This window comes from Antechinus flavipes, chromosome 1, assembly GCF_016432865.1.
Source record: "Antechinus flavipes isolate AdamAnt ecotype Samford, QLD, Australia chromosome 1, AdamAnt_v2, whole genome shotgun sequence".
In the NCBI taxonomy this organism is placed as follows: domain Eukaryota; kingdom Metazoa; phylum Chordata; class Mammalia; order Dasyuromorphia; family Dasyuridae; genus Antechinus; species Antechinus flavipes.
In genome coordinates this window covers 415,223,330-415,246,594 of record NC_067398.1, presented here as the reverse complement: position 1 = coordinate 415,246,594, position 23,265 = coordinate 415,223,330, and the positions used below count along the sequence as shown (strand labels likewise).

Here is a 23,265-nt window from a genome sequence, read left to right as displayed (position 1 = left end):
ATCTCACTGGGATCAAAACCGTATTCAGCCTAGCTCAGACAAACTCTGGGAAAGTCGGTGAGAGTGTTTTAATTATAGCAAATCCAAAAGAGAGACCTTTGGTGTTGGCTCAGTAAAAGAGCAGAACAGCAGGGCAGCCTCCAATCCCAGCTCAGAAGGCTAATTCTGGAAAACCAGGCTGTTGCCTGTTTCCTGAACAGAGCAGACAAAGCTACCCTCGGCAAATACAAGAGACCCCTGTACTCAAAGTCAAGGCTCAGAGCTACACATGGGAAGGTTGGCACAGTACTACTCCAGTAATAGTTCTCAACCATGAAAGTTACAAAAGAGGAAATTCCAAAAGAAAGGAAAGAAGATGAGCAAGAAACAGAGAAGAACCTTGACCATAGAAAGCTACAATGGTGACAAGGAAGATCAAAACACCAAAGATATGCACAGTTTATAGCTCTTTTGACACAGTTCTAATTTGCTCTCCAGAACGGTTGCATCATTTCACAACTTCATCAACAATGCATTAGTGTCCCAGTTTTCCCACATCCTCTACAACATTTATGATTATATTTTCCTGTCATGTTTGCCAATTTGAGAGATAGGAAGTGGTATCTCAGAATCATATTAATTTGCATTTCTCTAATAAATAGTGACAGAGCGTTTTTTCAAATAAAAATAGATTTAATGGATAGCTTTAATTTTTTCATGTAAAAATTGTTCATATCTTTTGACCACTTATTAATTGGAGAATGACTAGTATTCTTATAAATTTAATGCAATTCTTTATATATTTTAGAAATGAGATCCTTATCATAAATATCAACTAAAGACTTTCCCTCAGTTTTGTATTTCTCTTTTAATCTTATTTCCATTGGTTTTATTTATGCAAAACCTTTTTAATTTAATGTAATCAAAGTTGATTTAATTATGTTCTCTAGTCCTTCTTTGGTCATATATTTTTCCCTTTTCCAATGATGGAATCACCTTTTTGCACCCAAATCATGTATCCATTTTGAATTTATTTTGGTATGGAATATGAAATGTAGATCTGTGCCAAGTTTCTGACATATTATTTTCCACTTTTCCCAGAAATTTTTGTCAAATACCGAATTCTTATCCCAGAACCTGAAAATTGGGGGTTTATCGAATACAAGATCAAATAATGAAATAGGCTTTGTTTATGGTGTCATGTGTATCTAACCTATTTCACTAATCCACCATTCTATTTTTTAGCCAGTATCAAATGCTTTTGTGACTGTGACTTTATAATATGATTTTAGTTCTGGTACTGCTCAGCCACTATTTGTATTTTTTTCCCCATTAATTCCTTTGATATTCTTGCCCTTTTGTTCTTCCATATGAATTTTGTTATTATTTTTCCTAGCTCTATAAAATAATTTTTTGACAGTTCAATTCGTATGGCACTGAATAAGTAGACCAATTTAGGCAGAATTGTCATTTTTATTATATTAACTCAGCCTACCCTTGAATATTTGATATTTTCCCAATTGTTTAGATATGACTTTGTGTAAGAAGTGTTTTATAATTGTCTTCATATACTTCCTGGATTTGTCTTGGCAGGTAGATAGCCAAATATTGTATTTTGTCTACTGTTATCCTAAATTGAATTTCTCTTTCTATCTCTTGCTGCTGGGCTTTGTCATTAATATATAAAAATGCTGATGATTTGTGTTGGTTTATTTTATACCCTGCAACTGGGCTAAAATTGTTAATGGTTTTGAGTAGATTTTTTGATTATTTTCTAGGGTTCTTTAAGTATATCATGTTATTTGTAAAGAATGATAGTTTTATCTTCTCGTTGCCTATTCTAATTTCTTTATTTCTTTTCTTTTCCTATTGCTAAAGCTAACATCTGTAGTAGTGATAACATAATAGTAGTGATAATGGGTGTCCTTGTTTCACCCTTGTTCCAATAAGGAATGTGTCCAGCTTCTCTCCATTACAAATAATGTTTGCTGTAGGTTTTAGATAGATACTCCCTATTATTTTAAGAAAAGTTCTCTTTGTTACTATCCTTTCTAGTGTTTTTTAATATGATTAAGAGCTGTATTTTGTCAAAAATTTTCTCTGCACAAATTGAATTATCATATAATTTCTGGTTAGTTCAGTTTTTGGTATAGTCAGATATGCTAACCTGATATTGAACCAGCCCTGCATTCTGCCTATAAATCCCATTTGGTGTGACTGTATTAGCCTGCTGATAAATTGCTGTAATCTCTTTGTTAATATTTTACCTAAAATTTTCATATCAATATCTGTGGTGAGCTTTTTTCTTCTCAAAACGCAGCCAGGTGATAAAAGTTCAGATCTTTTTATTATCTCCAATATAGCCCGGTTAGCTTAGAGGCCTATCTCTCTGCTTGGTTCCAAGAGCTCTCTCCGAATGTCGCCAAATCCAAAGGTCTGGTCCTTCAGCCTCTGCCTCTGCTTTCTTCAGCCTCCAGCCAGCTCCACTCTTCAATGTCATTCCGATGAAATCTCGACTTGTAGCTTCTTCCTCTGAAGAACTTCCTTGACTGGCCCATTGAAGCTCTATTTATGCTAGTGCTCTCTGGCCCAAAGAGCTTCAAGGGAGATGTGAACTCATTGAACTCCAGTGAGTAAAGGTGTGAACACAAGCCTTGTATTAATTAGTTCTACTTAGTACCTTGTTTCAGGTTCTGCCCAAAACATCTTCTTGTAAGATTAGAGCAACTCTAATTAGTTAGCAGTTAGTAAGGATTCCAACAAATATCCATTAGGGAGATCAATCTGTAGTTTTCTTTTTTTCTTTTGACTCTTTCTGGTTTAGGTATCAGTACCATATTAGTATCATAAAAGGAATTTGGCAGGACTCCTTCACTGATCTTTTAAAATAGTTTACATAATATTGGAATTAATTGCTCTTTACATTGTTTGGTAAAATTCACTTGTAAATAAATCCATTAGGCCATGTAGATTTTTTCTTAAGGATTTTCCTGATGATGGTTTGTTCAATTTCTTTTTCTAGAATGGGACTATTAATATAATTTATTTCCTCTTTTGTTAACCTGGTAATTCAGTTAGATTATCAGGCTTGTTGGCACACATTGGGCAAAACAACTCCTAATTGTTACTTTAATTTCTTTTTCATTGATGATAAATTCACCCATTTCATTTTTGATGTTGGCAATTTGATTTTTTTTCTTTCCTTTTTCTAATCAATTTAACCAAAAGTTTCTCTCTTCTTTTTCCTCCCCATAAAACTAACTCTTAGTTTTATTAATTAAGTCAATAGTTTTCTTAGTTCTAATTTTATTAATCTATTCTTTGAGTTTCACAATTTCTAATTTGGTACTGAATTGGAAGTTTTTAATTTAGTCTTTTTGTAGTTTTTTGTTTTGTTTTGTTTTTTTTTTTTTTTTTTTTTTTTATTATTTGCATGTCCCATTCATTGATCTCCTCTTTCTCTATTTTATCCATGTAAGTATTTAGCAATATAAGATTTGTCCTAAAAATTGCTTTGGCTGCATCCCATAAGTTTTTGTATATTATTTCATTAAGGTCATTTTTTTTTCTCTTTTCTTTTCTTTTTTTTTTTTTTTTTTTTTGCTGAGGGGTTAAGTAACTGGCCCAAGATCACACAGCTAGGAAGTATTAAGTGTCTGAGGCCAGATATGAACAGCTTTGAATAAGATAAATTTCTATACCCAATTGAATGATTAAGTTATTCCCTCTTTGAGCCAAAACTGATGAGATCAAACTCCAGACAATGCTCATCCCCCTTCTTTCTTTCCCTCAATTGTAATGGGTTTTTTGAGCCTCTCCACGTGCTCTAAATTGTCCAGTTATACCTCCTCTTACCTCTTCTCCCTGTATAGTTCTTTTCCACCCTTTAATTTTTTTTTTTAATTTCATAGCATCAACGTCCATTAACAACCATATCCCCTATCCATTTTTGCCCCCCTAATTGCCAAGATAACAGATACAGTTCTTAGGAGTTACAGATATCATTTCCCTATTTTGGGATGTAAATAGTTTAATCTTAAAATTATATATATATGTGTGTGTGTGTAAATATAAATATAAAATAAATATTTATTTATATTTATATTTTCCCCTGTTTCTGTGCTTCTTTTGGGTTCTTCATTTGAAGATCAGATTTTCTGTTTAGTTCTGTTATTTTCATTTGGCATGATTGAAAATTTCTTACTTCACTGACGATTCATCTCCCCTGAAGGATGGTGTTCAGTCTAAGTGGATAATTAATTTTTTGGTTGTAATCCCAGATTCTTTACCTTTCTGGGTATGGTGTCTCAGGTCCTCCCAGAATTTATTGTAGAAGCTGACAGATGCTGGGTAATCCTGACTGTTTTTCCTAGATACTTGAATTGTTTTTGTCTGGCAGCTTACAGTATGTTTTTCCTTTAGATTAGAGTTACTGACTTTGCAACAACATTCCTTGGGGTTTTCCTTTTGGTAATTTTTTATGCAGATGATGGATGGATTTTTTCCATGACTATTTCACCTTCTGATTCTTGTATATCAGAACAATTTTTCTTGATGATCTCTTGAAGAATACTATCCAGGCTCTTTTTTTAGTCATGGCCTTCAAGTAGATTGATGTTTTTTAAATTGGCTCTCCTGGATCTATTTTTCAACTATGAGTTATTTTATGTTTTCTTTAATTTTTCAATCTTTTAATTTTTTGACTGATTATTTATGTCTCATAGAGTCACTATATTCCATTTCTATCATTCCAGTTTTTAATGTGTGATTTTCTTCATTTTGCTTTTGTCTCTCTTTATTAATTCTACTTTTGAAACTGTTTTCTTCAGTGAAATCAAGATAGATTCTTTCAGTAAGTGTTTTATCCTCCTCATTTTAGAATCAGGGTCGTTTTCCTTGATAATTTTTTGAATGATTTTCTTCAAGATTTCTTTCTTCTTTTGTTCATTTATTTATTTTAATTAGGGCTATCATGTAGACCAATAATTGTAAAATTCTTCCACTTGGTTCTATTTTCCAAGTATATATACATATATATTATATATATAATATATATATATATTAATAGAAGAAATTATATTCATGAGTGTCTGTATTTTCTTTATTTTCTTGTAAATTGTAAATTTTCTCTGCTAAGCACCTTACTTATATTATTCTTTTTTTCCTCTTTTCAGCCCCCCCAAGCACACTATAGTTAAGAAAGAATATATATACACACATACATAAAGATTTGTATGTACACGTACATACACACATATATAGACACACACATATCTCTCTTTTATCTCCCCAACTCTAAGCAAGCTATAGTTAAGAAAATATATAGCTAGATAGATAGATAGATAGATACATGTGCGTAGATAGTTACATACATACACACATTCACACACACACACATACCCCACATACACATGTCTTTCCTATCCCTGCTGACTCTTGCATTAAATTCTGCTCCATGTCTTCATGTACTATAATTTAATCTCTTCCCACATTGAGATACCTCTCTTGTTTTCTTCGGTACTCTTTCCTTCCCCAGCCACTTATTCCTCTCCCCTTATTTCTTTATAGATTTTAGAGGATGTTATACCCTTCATGATATATGTGTAATGTTACCCATTGAACCCAATTCTGATGTGATAGACTATGAGCTATTCTCCCCCCTCTAATGCCTCTGTTTCCATTCTTCCTCTGTACCTCGTTTGTATAATAATTACTATTTTTACTTTTGCTCTAATTTTGCTTTGTCTTTCTTTTGAGCTACTCTGTTGTTTATATAAATGTTAAACATAAAGTTTACATTTCAAAAAAAAAAAGTTTATCCATGTTGAGTTCCTTAAAACTGTCCTTTGATATTGGCACTTAATATGTTAAATTTTCTGTTAATTTCAGGTTTGGTTGATAGAAAGTCCTGAAAAAATGCAAGTTCTTTGAATGTCTATTTTTTCTCATCGCAAATTATAGAAAATTTTGTTGGATACAATATTTTTGGCTGCAAGCCTGGTTCTTTTGCTTGTCTATAGATATGATTCCAAAACTTGTAGTCTTTAATTGTAGCTGCTGATAGCTTGTACAATCATAATTGTAGCTCCAGTTTATTTGGATTGTTTTTTCTTCTTTCTTGCAAAAATTTCTCTTTGATCTGGGGGTTCCAATATTTGGCAATACTATTACTATTTATTTTTACAAAAGATTTCTTTGAAGTGGTGATCAGTGGAATTTTTTTTTTTTTTTTTTTAATTTCATAGCATCAACGTCCATTAACAACCATATCCCCTATCCATTTTTGCCCCCCTAATTGCCAAGATAACAGATACGGTTCTTAGGAGTTACAGATATCATTTCCCTATTTTGGGATGTAAATAGTTTAATCTTAAAATTATATATATATATGTGTGTGTGTGTGTAAATATAAATATAAAATAAATATTTATTTATATTTATATTTTCTCCTGTTTCTGTGCTTCTTTTGGGTTCTTCATTTGAAGATCAGATTTTCTGTTTAGTTCTGTTATTTTCATTTGGCATGATTGAAAATTTCTTACTTCACTGACGATTCATCTCCCCTGAAGGATGGTGTTCAGTCTAAGTGGATAATTAATTTTTTGGTTGTAATCCCAGATTCTTTACCTTTCTGGGTATGGTGTCTCAGGTCCTCCCAGAATTTATTGTAGAAGCTGACAGATGCTGGGTAATCCTGACTGTTTTTCCTAGATACTTGAATTGTTTTTGTCTGGCAGCTTACAGTATGTTTTTCCTTTAGATTAGAGTTACTGACTTTGCAACAACATACCTTGGGGTTTTCCTTTTGGTAATTTTTTATGCAGATGATGGATGGATTTTTTCCATGACTATTTCACCTTCTGATTCTTGTATATCAGAACAATTTTTCTTGATGATCTCTTGAAGAATACTATCCAGGCTCTTTTTTTAGTTATGGCCTTCAAGTAGATTGATGTTTTTTAAATTGGCTCTCCTGGATCTATTTTTCAACTATGAGTTATTTTACGTTTTCTTTCATTTTTCAATCTTTTAATTTTTTGACTGATTATTTATGTCTCATAGAATCACTATATTCCATTTCTATCATTCCAGTTTTTAATGTGTGATTTTCTTCATTTTGCTTTTGTCTCTCTTTATTAATTCTACTTTTGAAACTGTTTTCTTCAGTGAAATCAAGATAGATTCTTTCAGTAAGTGTTTTATCCTCCTCATTTTAGAATCAGGGTCGTTTTCCTTGATAATTTTTTGAATGATTTTCTTCAAGATTTCTTTCTTCTTTCGTTCATTTATTTATTTTAATCAGGGCTATCATGTAGACCAATAATTGTAAAATTCTTCCACTTGGTTCTATTTTCCAAGTATATATACATATATATTATATATATAATATATATATATATTAATAGAAGAAATTATATTCATGAGTGTCTGTATTTTCTTTATTTTCTTGTAAATTGTAAATTTTCTCTGCTAAGCACCTTACTTATATTATTCTTTTTTTCCTCTTTTCAGCCCCCCCAAGCACACTATAGTTAAGAAAGAATATATATATACACACATACATAAAGATTTGTATGTACACATACATACACACATATATAGACACACACATATCTCTCTTTTATCTCCCCAACTCTAAGCAAGCTATAGTTAAGAAAAGATATAGCTAGATAGATAGATAGATACATGTGCGTAGATAGTTACATACATACACACATTCACACACACACACATACCCCACATACACATGTCTTTCCTATCCCTGCTGACTCTTGCATTAAATTCTGCTCCATGTCTTCATGTACTATAATTTAATCTCTTCCCACATTGAGATACCTCTCTTGTTTTCTTCGGTACTCTTTCCTTCCCCAGCCACTTATTCCTCTCCCCTTATTTCTTTATAGATTTTAGAGGATGTTATACCCTTCATGATATATGTGTAATGTTACCCATTGAACCCAATTCTGATGTGATATTTAGACTATGAGCTATTCTCCCCCCTCTAATGCCTCTGTTTCCATTCTTCCTCTGTACCTCGTTTGTATAACAATTACTATTTTTACTTTTGCTCTAATTTTGCTTTGTCTTTCTTTTGAGCTACTCTGTTGTTTATATAAATGTTAAACATAAAGTTTACATTTCAAAAAAAAAAAAGTTTATCCATGTTGAGTTCCTTAAAACTGTCCTTTGATATTGGCACTTAATATGTTAAATTTTCTGTTAATTTCAGGTTTGGTTGATAGAAAGTCCTGAAAAAATGCAAGTTCTTTGAATGTCTATTTTTTCTCATCGCAAATTATAGAAAATTTTGTTGGATACAATATTTTTGGCTGCAAGCCTGGTTCTTTTGCTTGTCTATAGATATGATTCCAAAACTTGTAGTCTTTAATTGTAGCTGCTGATAGCTTGTACAATCATAATTGTAGCTCCAGTTTATTTGGATTGTTTTTTCTTCTTTCTTGCAAAAATTTCTCTTTGATCTGGGGGTTCCAATATTTGGCAATACTATTACTATTTATTTTTACAAAAGATTTCTTTGAAGTGGTGATCAGTGGAATTTTTTTTTCTATTTCTAATTTCCCATCATGTTCTATCACTTCATGACAATTTTAAGGATCATTTCTTGTGTTATTGTGTCAAGGATCTCTTTCTGGTCACAACTTTCTGGCAGTCCAATTATTTTTGTATTTTCTCTGTTCTCCAGATCTCTGTTTTTCTCATGAGATATTTTATAAATAATGTTCTTTTTCCTCATTCTTTATAATGTTTTGTTATTTCTTGGTCTCTTTTGTTATTTCTTGGTGCTGCCCCTATGAGATGGACTTTTGAAGGCAAAACAGGAGTTTTTACTCCTTTTATAGTTGAAAAAATCCCCATCAATCTGTGGGGAAGAGACGTTTTACAACAATTGGGGTTAAAAATGAGTACTTCGGTTTTTTAAGCAGGGCTGCTGTTGAAGGCCTGCCAACACTTTCACCTATTCCTATCCAATGGAAAACTGATACACCAGTGTGGATAGAACAGTGGCCCTTAAGTAGCGATAAAATTCAGGCCTTATTAGATATAGTACAGGAGCAGCTTGAACAAGGGCATTTACAACCTTCTCTAAGTCCTTGGAATTCACCAGTGTTCGTTGTAAAAAAGAAATCAGGAAAATGGAGGATGCTCACTGATTTAAGAAAAGTGAACGAACAGATGGAAACTATGGGAACTCTTCAGCCTGGACTTCCATCTCCTACTCAACTTCCTAGAGAATGGCCTCTTTGGGTTATAGACATCAAGGATTGTTTCTATTCCATTCCTCTGGATAAGGAGGATATGAAGAGATTTGCCTTTTCGGTGCCCAGTGTCAATTTAGCTGAGCCTTATAAAAGATATGAATGGACGGTTTTGCCACAGGGTATGAAGAACAGCCCCACTATGTGTCAAATGTATGTTGCTGCTGCTCTTGCTCCAATAAGAAAAGCATTTCCAAAAGTTATGCTATTACATTATATGGATGATATATTGGGATGTGCACCTGAGGAACAAATGTTAGAAGCATGTTTACAAAAAACCATAGAAACACTAAGATACTACAAACTTCATATCGCTACAGAAAAAATTCAAAGGCATGCTCCTTTTCAATATTTAGGATACGAAATATATCCTGAGGCACTTACTCTACAAAAACTGTCTTTAAGAACAGAGAGGTTGAACACCTTAAATGATTTCCAAAAATTAATAGGAGATATCCAATGGATGCGTCCAGTATTAGGTTTAACTACCAATCAATTGCAACCCCTATATGACATTTTAAGGGGAGACACTGCTTTAAATTCACCACGCCGGCTTACAAAAGAAGCTCAAGAGACCTTGAGAGAAGTTGAACTGGCTTTATCCAATGTAGTTGAGAGAGTAACTCAAAAACCCTTGGAAATATCAGTTTTTGCTACGAAAGAAGCACCCACAGCAGTCCTTCATCAAGGAGACAGTGTGATAGAGTGGGTGAACCTCCCAGCACAACCAGAACAAAGCCTTACGCCTTACCCAGTGCTTGTGGCTAGGATTCTATTAAAGGCCATTAAGCGAGCAATACAATTATCTGGGACAAGACCTGACAAGATATATACCTTCTATACAAATGCACAAATTAATACATGCTGTGAAACCATCCCAGAGTGGCAGATTTTATTGGCCATGGCTCCAAATTTTGCACATGGATCTCCATTAAAGATAACCAGACTACTGCATAATTGGCAATGGATTTTTGAAGAGAAGGTTTCTAAGGTTCCTCTTGAAGGACCAACCATCTTTACAGATGCAGCCAAACAAAATATTTGTGCTGTATACTCTCATGATCTAACCGTAAAAAGAGTAGTCAGAACTCCTTTTCAGTCCACTCAGCAGAACGAATTATATGCGATCATGCTAGCTCTCACTTATTACCCAGGCGACATAAATATAATATCTGATTCAGCCTATTCAGTAGGTGTGGTACAAAGAATTGCCACAGCCCAAATAAAATTTGCAGCTTCTAATATATATCAGCTCTTTAAGGAACTTCAAGAGCAAGTGAGAAAGCATCCAGGAAAGATTTATATCCTGCATGTCCATTCACATAGTGGACTTCCAGGTCCTATTTTTGATGGAAATTCAAAGGCAGATAGCCTTTTAACTATGTTGGCCAGTACGCCTTTATTTCAGGAGGCCCAGGAATCCCATTCTAAATACCATCAGGCTGCTCGAGCTTTGCGTTTACAGTTTGGGATTACAAAAGAAGAAGCTAGGAGCATAGTGAAAAGCTGTACAGCTTGCCTTCCCTTCCACGCTCCTACACTGCCTCCAGGGAAGAACCCTCGTGGTTTGAGACCCAATGAAATCTGGCAAATGGATGTGACTCATTATAAATCTTTTGGTCGTCTGTCTTTTATCCACGTTGTGGTAGACACCTTTTCAGGATTCACTTTTGCCATACCAGCAGCAAAAGAGACAGCCCGAGTGGTCACTGAATTCCTCATTCAAGCATTCGCAATTATGGGTGTGCCACAAGAAATAAAAACAGATAATGGACCGGCATATACCTCCAAACATTTTGAACACTTTTGTGCACAGTATAAGATTCTACACACTACTGGCATACCCTTCAATCCTCAAGGTCAAGCAATAGTAGAAAGAAGAAACAGAGACATTAAGACACTCCTCCAAAAACAAAAGAAAGGAGGAGCCACGGGTAACCCTAGAGAACTTCTAAATTTAGTTCTCTATACCATTAATTTTTTAATCTTTGATAAAGATGCACTGGCTCCAGCAGACAGGTTTTATAACCCACCAGAAGAGCAGTGTCCAGTGCGAGCAGCTCCACTATCTTTAGATAATCGCCAGGTGATGTGGAGAGACCCAGAAAGTGGTGAATGGAAGGGACCAGATAGACTAACTGCTTGGGGGAGAGGATTTGCTTGCATCTCTACAGGTGGAGAAGGAATCAGATGGGTGCCTACGAGCCGCATTCGCCTTGTCCATCGCAGAAAGATGGAGCAGACCCTTGAAACAAAGGAGAAGACCCAAGAAATATCGGGTGGTTCTGTTGCTGATTGTGCTCATAAGAATTATTAGATTCCTGGCACATGAACTAATGGACAATGGAATCCTATTGGACTGTTTCTAGGACTTATGGACATGTGTAAATTTTCAGATTGATTCTTGTTATTTGTTACATTACTACTAGCCTGTGTTATATTGCTATGTGCTCATGTAACTTATGTATAATGCCTCCCATATTGATGGATTTATGTATACCATGTATATCTGTTACAAAGTTCTGGCCCATATTGATGGATTTATGTGTACCCCCTCAGAAACCCCCTATGTTTTAAAACAAAAGAAAGGGGGAGATGTTGGAATCCTTACTAACTGCTAAGTAATTAGAGTTGATCTAATCTTACAAGAAGTTGTTTTGGCCAGAACCTGAAACAAGGTACTAAGTAGAACTAATCAAGACAAGGCTTGTGTTCCCACCTTTACTCAAAGTCCACACCTTAAAGCTCTTTGGGCCAGAGAGCACTATGGGAGAAAACCCATAATCCCATTCTCTCAGAAGGTTCAGATATAAAGCGAGACAGCCATTCCAGAATACATTTTTTCCTCTTGGCTGGCTGATCGCGCTAGACTCGAGAGAAACGACTCTGCTGCAGAGAACACTTTTGACGGACTTCAGTGGAGCTACGCCAGAAGCCCTCTCTCCGCGGCAAGTGTGGCTGGGCTCCCCAGAAGGAGATAAGAGAGATCTTCCATCTCTGTTGGAGGCAGAAGAAGGCAGAGGCAGAGGCTGAAGGACAGAACCTTTGGATTTGGAGACATCCGAAGGGCTCTAAGCCTCTAAACCGGCTGTCCTCTGAGAACAAACTCCAACATTTGAACTCTTAACAGGGACAGCTGAGCGCTTGAGGCTAACTTCTGATTGGGCGATACTTTATGGGCATATCTTGGAAAATGGTCCTTTCCACTATCCATGCTGGCTCAATGATTGGTGTATAGAGGATTGTAGGAGGGAGAGGGGGTGGAGTAAGCTGACCAGGGACACAATCTCGGAGGTAGACAAGGGAGAAGGTGCTTACAGAGATTTTCTTCTATCCCCTTCACTTCTACCTCTAAGACCAAGAATAAAGACTGAGGACTTTTGCTTATCCTTACTCCAGCTGATTCTGGGATATCCTGGGTGCTAGTATGGACCGTTACATCCAACCATTCTGAAGAGCAATTTGGAATTATGCTCAAAAAGCTACCAAACTGTGCATACTCTTTGACCTATCAGTGTTACTACTGGGCTTATATCCCAAAGAGATATTAAAAAAGGGAAAGGGACCTGTATGTGCCAAAATGTTTGTGGCAGCCTCTTTGTAGTGGCCAGGAACTGGAAACTGAGTGGATGCCCATCAATTGGAGAATGGCTGAATAAATTGTGATATGTGAATATTATGGCATATTATTGTTCAGTAAGAAATGACCAGTAGGAGGATATCAGAAAGGCCTGGAGAAACTTACATGAACTGATGCTGAGTGAAATGAGCAAGACCAGGAGATCATTATTTACTTCAATAACAATACTATATGATGATCAATTCTGATGGACGTGGCCCACTTCAACAATAAGATGAACCAAATCAGTTCCAATAGAGCAGTAATGAATTGAACCAGCTACACCCAGCGAAAGAACTCTAGGAGATGACCATGAACCACTACATACAATTCCGAATCCCCCTATTTTTGTCTACCTGTATTTTTGATTTCCTTCACAAGCTAATTATACACTATTTCAAAGTCCAACTCTTTATACAGCAAAATAACTGTTTGGACACATATACATATATTTTATTTAACTTATACTTTAATATATTTAACATGTATTGGTCAACCTGTCATCTGGGTGAAGGGGTGGGGAGAAGGAAGGAAAAAGTTGGAATAAAAGGATTTGCAACTGTCAATGCTGAAAAATTACCTATGCGTATATTTGTAAATAAAAAGCTATAATTTTAAAAAAAGAAATTATTTTCTTGAGTCAGTATTTTCCTTCCTTTTCCAAACTGTTGATTCTCTCCTTCATATCTTTTATTTCTTTCCCCATTTTCTTCTACCTCTCTTATTTGATTTTAAAAATCCATTTTTAGTGCGCTTTCAAGGTTTTTTTTTTTTTTTTTTGGGGGGGGGGGGGGACTTGACACCAGCTAATACTCTTTTTGAGGATTTTCATGTACTCATTTTGACAGTGTTGTTTTCTTCTGAGTTTATGTCTTGACCTTCCCTATCAATATATTAGAACTTGTGGTGAAGATTCTCTCTCTCTCTCTCTCTCTCTCTCTTTCTGTCTCTCTCTCTCTCTTTCTCTTTTATTCTCTCTTTCATTCTCTCTCTCTCTCTTTCTTTTTCATTCTCTCTCTCTCTCTCTTTCTTTCTCGTGATTTTTAAAATTTGAGCTGTGCTCCTGGAGCACAGGAGAAACTCTTCTAAGTTTCTTATATTGCAGACTATGGGTGGGATCACTGACTTTAAGTGCTTGGGCCTGATGTCCAGGTGGTTTCCTCAATGTTCTGGGATGCCCCAACTAGTCATGCCTATTATTTCCTGGTTTTCAGGTTTTAGACTACTTTTCTGAGCCTGGGGATTTCACAGCTGCCTTAATGTGTCATTCTCCTGCTGAGCCAGGACCAAGGGGTTTCAGTTGCTAAGACTAAGGTTTTCTTCCTTGCTTGCCTGGAAACTATGTGCTAGATACTGCTCTTCTTTTGCCCAAGTAGGACAGATCTTTCCTGAAGTCTTTGTAAATTATCTTGAGCTGGAAAGTATTTCACTCCATCATTCTATAAAAAGCAGTCAACTCCAGAATCCACCTACAGACTTGATTTAATATTGTTTTAAAGGAGAGCTCAGGCATCTTCTTGGCTTCTCTCTGCCATCTATGATTTTCTTTTTTTATAGGGAAAGTAGGATTTTATTTTATTAAATTGCTTTATTTTTTTCTGGTTATATACATAAACTTTTTAATATACATTTCTTTATGCAGAGAAAAATCAGAACAAAAAGGAAAAATCACAAGACAGGAAAAAAAAAAACAGGAAAAAATATGTGAACATAGATTGTATTGATTTGCATTCCATTTTTTACATTCAATCTCCAGAATTCTTTTTCTGGATGCAGATGGCATTTTCTGTCCAAAGTCTATTGGGATTGTCTTCAATCACTGAATCACTGAGAAGACCCAAGTCTTTCATAGTTGATAATCACACAATTTTGCTTTTGCTGTGTACAAAGTATTCCTGTTTCTGGTAGTTTTGCTCAGCATCATTTCATGTAAAGTTTTCCAGACCTTTCTAAAATCAGCTTGTTCATTATTTTTAATAGAAGAATGATATTCTATTGCCTTCATATGTAACAAGTTATGTAGCTACTCCCCAATTGATGAGCATCTAGTCATTTTCCAATTCTTTGCTATCAAAAAAGAAACTTCTACAAACATTTTTGCAAATGTGGGTCTTTCCCCCTCCTTTATGACTTCCTTAGGCTATAGAGCCTATAATGGTACTGCTCAGTCAGAGGGTATGCACAGTTTTATAGCCTTATTGGTATGGTTCCAAATTGCTCTTCAGAATGGTTGGATCATTTCACAACTCCACCAACAATGCATGCATGACCCAGTTTTCCCACATTCCCTCCAACATTTTTTGTTGTTTTGTAATTGTGTTCAAATAGTTCTTGGGTTTGTCTTGCCTAGTAGATGCCCAAATACTTTATTTTGTTCAATTATTTTAAATGGAATTTCTCTTTCTATCTCTTGTTTCTGGGTTTTGTCAGTAATATATAGAAATGCTGATGATTTGTGTGAATTTATTTTATATCCTGCAACTTTGCTAAAGCTGTTAATGGTTTCAAATAGGTTTTTGGATGATTTTCTAGGATTTTCTAAATATAATATCATATCATCTTCAGAGTGATAATTTTACCTTCTCAATGCCTACTCTAATTGCTTTCCTTTTTTTCTTATTGCTAAAACTAATAATTCTAGTACGATACTGAATAATGGTAGTAATAATGAGTATCCTTATTTTACCCCATTCTCTCCATTGTAAATAATGCTTACTGTTGGTTTTGAATAGAAACTGCCTATTATTTGAAGGAAAGCTCCCTTTATCTCTATGCTCTCTAGTGTTTTTAACACAATTAGATGCTGTATTTTGCCAGAGGCTTTTTCTATATCTATTGTGATTATCATATGATTTGTATTAGTTTTGTTTTTGACATAGTGAATTATGCTATTTTCCTGATATTGAACCAGTCCTGCATTCCTGATATGAATCCCACTTGTTCATACAGTATTATCCTGTTGAAAAGTTGCTGTAATCTCTTTGCTAATATGTTATTTAAAATTTTTGCATCAATATTCATTAGAGAGATTGGTTTGTAACTTTCTTTTTTCCTTCTGGCTCTTCCTAGTTTGGCTATCTGTACCATCCTGGTATCTGTACCGTATTTCTGTCATAGAAGGAATTTGACAATTTTTCCAAACAGTTTACACAGCATTGGAATTCATCGTTCCTTAAATGTTTGGTACAATTCACTTGTAAATTCATATGGCCTTGGAGGTTTTTTCTTGGGGAGTTCATGGATTATCTTGTTCAATTTCTTTTTCTAAAATGGGACTATTTAAATAATTTATTTCCTCTTCTCTTAATCTGGCCAATTTATTATTCTTTAAATATTTATCCATTTCAGTTAGAAAGTCAGATTTTCTGGCATACAGTTGGGCAAAATAGCTCCTAATTATTATTTTAATTTTTTTTTCATTGATAGTAAATTCACTCTTTTCATTTTTGATGCTAGTAATTTGTTTTTTTCTTTCCATTTTCTAATCAAATTAACCAAAATTTTATCTATTTTCTTGTTTTTTTTTTTTATAAAACTAACTCTCCATTCTTTTTATTATTTTAATAGTTTTCTTAATTTTGATATCCTTCCTCTCTCCTTTGAGATTCAGAATTTCTAATTTGATATTTAATTGGTGGTTTTTAATTTGTTCTTTTTCTAGCTTATTTACATGTTTATTTACATAAATTTTTACCTAAGAACTGCTTTGGGTTTTCTATGATTTTCAAGCTTTGTAAACTAATGCTTCATTGGTAATTTTTAATTTGTTCTTGTTTTGTTTCTAGTTTTATGCCCAATTTACCAATCTATTCTTTGTCCATTTTATTGCTATGGGCTTTTAGAGAAATATTTTTCCTAGGGCTTTAGCTATAGATCTCAAATTTGGATAATTTTCTCATTATTGATATTCTCTTTAAGTTATTAATTAATACTATTTTTTGTCCTTTTATTCTTTAGAATGAGATTATTTAAGATTTGGGATGGAATATGTCATCCACATCCAGAGAAAAACTAAAGAGATTGTATGTAGATCAAAGATAGCATTTTAACTTTGTTTGCTTTATCTTTCTTGTGGTTGTTGTCTGATTTTTTTTCCTTTAATTTTTTTTTTATGGTCTGATATTTCTTGCACAGCATGACAAATATGGAAACATAAAATTTTTAAATATGATAAAAGAATGAGATTATTTAATTTGTAATTCATTTTAATCTATCTTGTGATAGTCCTTTATTAAATGTAATTTTTATTTTATCATGATCTGAAAAAAAGTTACATTTAATATTTCTCCCTTTCTGAATTTGATTGTGAGTATTTTGTTTTGTAATATATGGTCAATTTTTATTTAGGTGCCATGTACTGGTGAAAAAAAGTATATTCCTTTAAAATCACCATTTATTTTTCTCTGGAAGTCTATTATATTTAACTTTTGTTACATCCTATTTACTTTCTCCTTTATTTTATGGTTATATGGTTAAATCTATAGATTTATTTCTGTAAGAGGAAAGTTGAAATCCCTCGATCATGTAGTTTTACTATTTCCTCCTGTAATTCATTTAACTTCACCTTTGGAAATCTATATACTATATTATTTGGTACATATAAGTTTAGTATTGATGGGACTTCATTGTTTCATTGTCTTATTACCTTTTAACAAGATATGGTTCTATTGTCTCTTTTAATTACATCTATTTTTGCCTTTTTTTTTAGTCTGAAATCATGATTGCTACCATTTAAAAAAAAAAATTCAGCTGCAGCATAATAGATGCTTTTTTTAACCTTTTGCCTTTAGTCTGGTGTGTGTCTATCTACTTTAATGGTGTTGCTTGTAAATAACATACTGAAGGATTCTAGTCATTAATCTCTTCTATTTTCCATTTGCTTTATGGATGGATTCATCCCATTCATATTCAGAATTATGCTTTTACTATGTATTTTCCTTTTTCTTACTATATTTTATTTCTCTCTGTCTCTGTTTCTCTACCTCTCCATTTCTCCGTATCTCTGTCTATCTGTTTCTCTGTCTTTCTCTTTCTCCCTCTTGCTGCTCATTTTACCTTATCCCTCTTCACCAGCATTTTCTTCTGACTACCACTTCTCTTAATCCACCCATCCTTTTACCACTACCTATTGTTGCCCCTCTTTTCCTACTTCCCTATAGGTTAAAATAGATTAATATACCCAACTGAGGGTGTATGTTATTCCCTCAATGAGGCCAACCTAATGAGAACAAAGTTCAAGTGATGCTTGCCTCCACTGTAATAGAACTTTTAGATCTCTTTTATGAGATAATTTACTGCATTCTTTCTTTTCCTTCCCTTCTCACCCAGTGCAATCTCCTTTCTTATACCTTGTTTTTTATATTTGTTTTTGTTTTTGTTTTTTCCATCTCATCTCATCAAAGTCAGGGTATATTGGCTTGCTGCACTGAGGTCTCTGGGCCTGCTGACTTGTTAATGGCTACAGGCTTATAGCTAGTCAACAGTTCAGGGACCCTGAAGCCTTCAATGTTGATTTGTGCTGGGAAAAGGAACTTCCTGTTGGGTTTGCTTGGACGTTGTCTCTGCTGGTCTTTAATCCCCTTTTAGCTGAATAAGAGACCTTTTCTAGAGTCCTTCTAAGTTGTTTTGGCCTGGAAAATTGTTTCACTCCATCCTTTTGTACGTTATGCTATCAAGAATTCATTTTGGGATTTAATTTAAAGTTGTTTGGATGGAAATTTGAGAGACTTCACATAAATTCCTAGCTTTTTTTCTGTAATCTTCCCTTGATTTCATTTTTTCAGTTTTATTAATATATAATTGCACAATATAACTCCTAATAATTGTTTTAATTTTATTTTTAAGAGTCTACATTTATCCTTTTCATCTCTAATGCTAGTAATTTGGTTGTTTTCTTCCTCCCCCCCACTCTTATATTTATTAATTAGTTCATTTTAAAAATTCCTATTCTTTAAATCCCTCTTTGATTTTCAGGATTTTCATTCTGTTGATTAATAAGAGATTTTAATTTTTCCCAGGTTTTATTTTTAGTTGCACACCTCCTCCACTGATTTGTTCTTTCTCAATTTTATTGCTGTAGAATCTTAGTTTATACATTCCCCTCATCCCCTCAAGTAGTCTTTTGGCTGCATCTCACAAATTTTAAAATATCTCATTTTGGTAATTCACTTTAATAAATGAATGATTTTGTTCTTTTACCTACTCATTCTTTAGTAGAAAATTATGTAGTTCTCAGTTAATTATAATGTATAATCCCATGATACAGCATTGAATTTTTTTATTGCTTTATAGTCTTAAAAATAGTGTCTTTAATATTTCTGCATGTTTTTTTTTTTCCTGCACTTAATTGTAAGGTTTTTATTCCCTAATACACGATCATTTTTGTGAAAGTGCCATATATAACTGATGAAAGATACACTCCTTTTTATCCCTATGTTGTTTTCTCTTGAAAACAACATTTTTTTAAAGCCTTTTTTCCCCCTTTATTTCCTTGTTATTTGTTTTATGCTTAGATGTATCTAGTTAGTGAAGAAATTTGAGAACCTTGAGTAAGATAGTTTTACTCTCCATTTATTTCTGTAATTCATTTTACTTTTCTTTTAATAATTTGGATGCTATTCTATTTGGTGCACGTGTTTAGTACTGATATTACTTCATTGTCATGTCTTTTAGTAGGATGTAGATAATTTTTTTTTCACTTTTAATTATATCTATTTGGGGATTTGCTTTGTCTAAGATCATATTTGATCCTGTCTTTTTTATTTCAGTTGATACATGTGTGTCTTTTTGTCCCAAATATGCTTCTTGTAAAATAAGGGGGAAAAAAAACCCAATCAAACAAGCAAATAAAACAACAATAACAACAACAACAACAACAACAAAAAAAAAAACATTGTTCTATGTGGTTTCTAGTCCATTCTGTCACTGCTTCCAATTTGTGGTCAAATTTACTCTATTCACATTAATAGTTATGATTACTAACTAAGCATTTCTCTCTATCCTATTTTCTTCTGTTAATCTTTAACTCCTTTTAATCCTGTTATTCCTCTGAAGTCTGTTTTGCCTCTAATCACTGCCTTATTTTATTTGCCCTCCTTCTTATCACCCCTTTCTCTTCTTAGTTCCTTTTTGAGTAAAATAGATTTCTATTTCCAATTGAGTGTGCATGTATCTGTACATGAGTACACATACATATATCCATACTTACATATGTATGTGTGTATATATATATATATATGTATCCTCTTTGAAAAAAATTATATATGAGTGAGATACACACATTGTCCACCTCCCCCAAACTATTTCTTCTCCAAAAGTGCTGTTTTACAAAATTTATTTTTCCTTTCCCTTATTTCTTCTCCCATACCATTCTTCCTTTTTCCCTATACATTTTTTAATATCATACCAAGGCATAACCAACTTACTTATATACCCTCTTTCTCTGTAAAATCTTTGTCTGTTTAATCCTTTTATTTAATAATAATAAAGTTCTTAAAAGTTACATGTATCATCTTTCCATATTGAAAGGAAAGCGGTTCTACTTTATTCCCTCCCTTATGATTTTTCTTTCATGTTTATCTTTTTATGTTTCTCTTGTATGTTTTTTTTTTTAATTTAAAAATCATATTTTCTATTTAGCTCTGGTCTTTTGATCAGTAATGCTTAAAAGTATTCCATTTATTTAAATGTCCATTAGTAGCCTTTTGAACAACTTTATCAACCAGATCTCAACCAATATAAGCTCCTCATCTCCACTCACTGGACATTTCTTTTTCCTCATTGCAACATTTGTTAGTGGAAACCCCCCACACCTCTAAAAAAAGATCCCCATTTCCTTTCCTTCTTTGTAATCTTCCCCTTCTCATCCTCATTTATTCTTCTAGAGACCTTTTCTTTCTAAAGCAGTCTTTCTTCTCTTTCCCTAAATGCTAGCCTTGATTTGACCACAGCACATTATTCAGAGCCTCACTCAGTTTTCTGCATTATCCTAATCTTTTGCTCTTTTTATGTATGCTACAATGTTGTAATGTGATCCTACAAAAAAAAAAGTGTTGACCTATAGAGAGACTGTTGCCATATTTGGCCCATAATATTCTGTGTTCTCATCTTCATTGTTATCTTTATCAATTTTCTATTTTCATTTGTTTCTTTATGTGGAAGAAATCTCCTTCTGGTCTCTCTGTTGTCTTTCTGTTACTTTCTCTGACTTTGTTTAAATTTTTTTCTTCATATTTGATCATCTATCCTTTGTCCTATATCTATCTACTAATCTTTCTCTCTGTCATAATTTATATATAGTGGGTATGGAAAAGAAGTATTATAAATCTATCATGTACTCATGTATGTATGTGTAAAAATATCTTCCATCTAGATTATGGTTATCTATATATCTAGATTATGGGTGAAGAATATAATTATTCATGAGAATTACATATAAATGTATACAAATACAAATATGTGTATACATACGGATATCTATATAATGAGAAAGTCACTCTGTGACTTTGTGTAGTGAACTTATTGTTTAGGGATAAAAGTGATTTCAATTAACATTGGGAGACCATTTGCTGCACTGCAGTAGTGTTGAAGAGAGTAGTAACTTAAAAGATTGAATTAAGCTTAAATGATTTTCAAAATAAACTTGTTTATTAGCCAAGAGGGATTACTAGTACTTCAGAAAATTTCCCTAATATGGGCTTTATAAACCACTTCAAAGGTCTAGAAATACTGCCCCAAAAATAAAGAATTTTATTTTCCTTTGCATGTTGAAAGCATCTATGGAGTACATATATTTTTATAAATTAGCAAATCAAGTGGTATGTGCATGTGCCTTTATATGTTTACAGCTCAATTTATATCTTTCATACCAAAATATCTTTCAAGATGAGATAAAGTAAAGCAGCAATAACTGATGGTTCTATATACCCCTTGGCAGTGGAATATTCTCCAGCTTATTCTTTCCATTTTGATAGCTATTCCATTTTATAACTTTTTGGAGGGTCCAAGGGGTCACAATTCCCTTGTACCAGGTACCAGGAACACAAAACTTCCTGTAAAAAATATCTCCTAAAAACCTAGCTGACTTTTATCTTCTGATTTCACTACTGGTATTTTATTTACACAACAGTAGCAAGGTGGTACTGTGCTAACAAAGAGATAACAGGGTTCTGATCCATTAACATTCCTTGGGTTTTAGGAGCAAGTATATGATAAGGGGGAGGAGGGTGAATGTTGAAAACTATCTTTGCATATATTTTGAAAATTAAAAATATATATATATCTTTTAAAAAAAAAGAAGGGGCACTATTTTGAATCCAGTAAAAAACATAGATCATCATAATACATTCTTAAATTACCTGTAACATCCTTAGACCATTATATCTTTAGTCCTATTAGACTAAGTTGTCAGCATAATCTATTACTTCTGGTGTCTCTTAGACAAGACTGGGAATTTATTTTTTAGAAAAATAGCCCTAAAGTTCATTAATAGAAAAAAAAACTAAAATACAAGCTCCATATGATCAGGAATGGGTTAAATAACTGGCCTTTAAAAAATACATTTCTCATTTGGCCCATTAAATTTTGCCTTCTGGGTACAGAAAGGATCCTTGTGCTAGAAAAGCCTTCATCCAAATTTGCCACAAATATTGAGGGCAGATGGTTCCTTCTTTTAATTACATTTCTAAATGATCTGTTTTTCATAGATAGTTTACCCTAAAATTTTAAAATGCTTCATGTAATCTAATTTGCAACAATGGTCTAAACAACATTATCAATTAAAAAAACAAATAAATAAGCAAATCTAAAAGCAGTGAAAAAATTGTTTTTAAATGGCATATATACTTTCTCAGTCCTATAACATGATTTTAAAAACTACAAATATTTTGTTTCTCATTCAGTTTTTCCTCCCTCTTTTATTACCCCCAATGCTTCTACTCCACTTCCTCCTAAAACCACACAATAGCAATAAAGTAATAGTGTGTGTGTATTCAGCTTGAAAGTTGGCTTTAAAGTGCTTAAAGGGTCAGAATCATTTCCACTTATCTCCTTTTTTTTTGATGCAAATTTCATATTACTAGACTTAATATTTTACATTTCTGTTCTATGATACTCACTAAAGCAATTAAAGAAGAATGTTAATGTTGATGTGATGGGAATAGCATTGCTTATGCCACACACCGTAGATTATTTCTTGACAAGTGTAGACACAGCCCAGCTGCCACATAGGAAAATCCTACATAAAGTCATCATTGTGCATAAGATAATGCATGCACTAAACTTTTCATATATTTTTTTTCAAAAGATTCAACTCAGAAATTCTGAATGGCTGTTTTTTACCCTTTTTTTCTCTTTGATTAATAATACTATTCAAAGAATGCTCATTATAAG

The 23,265-nt window shown here is 33.4% G+C and overlaps 1 protein-coding gene across 1 annotated transcript in view; it reads left to right on the top strand.

Annotated features, from left to right (window-relative positions):
- The window catches only part of CDH10 (cadherin 10), a 286,197-nt gene that overhangs the window by 171,719 nt on the left and 91,213 nt on the right, over positions 1 to 23,265 (top strand). The window lies entirely within an intron of this gene.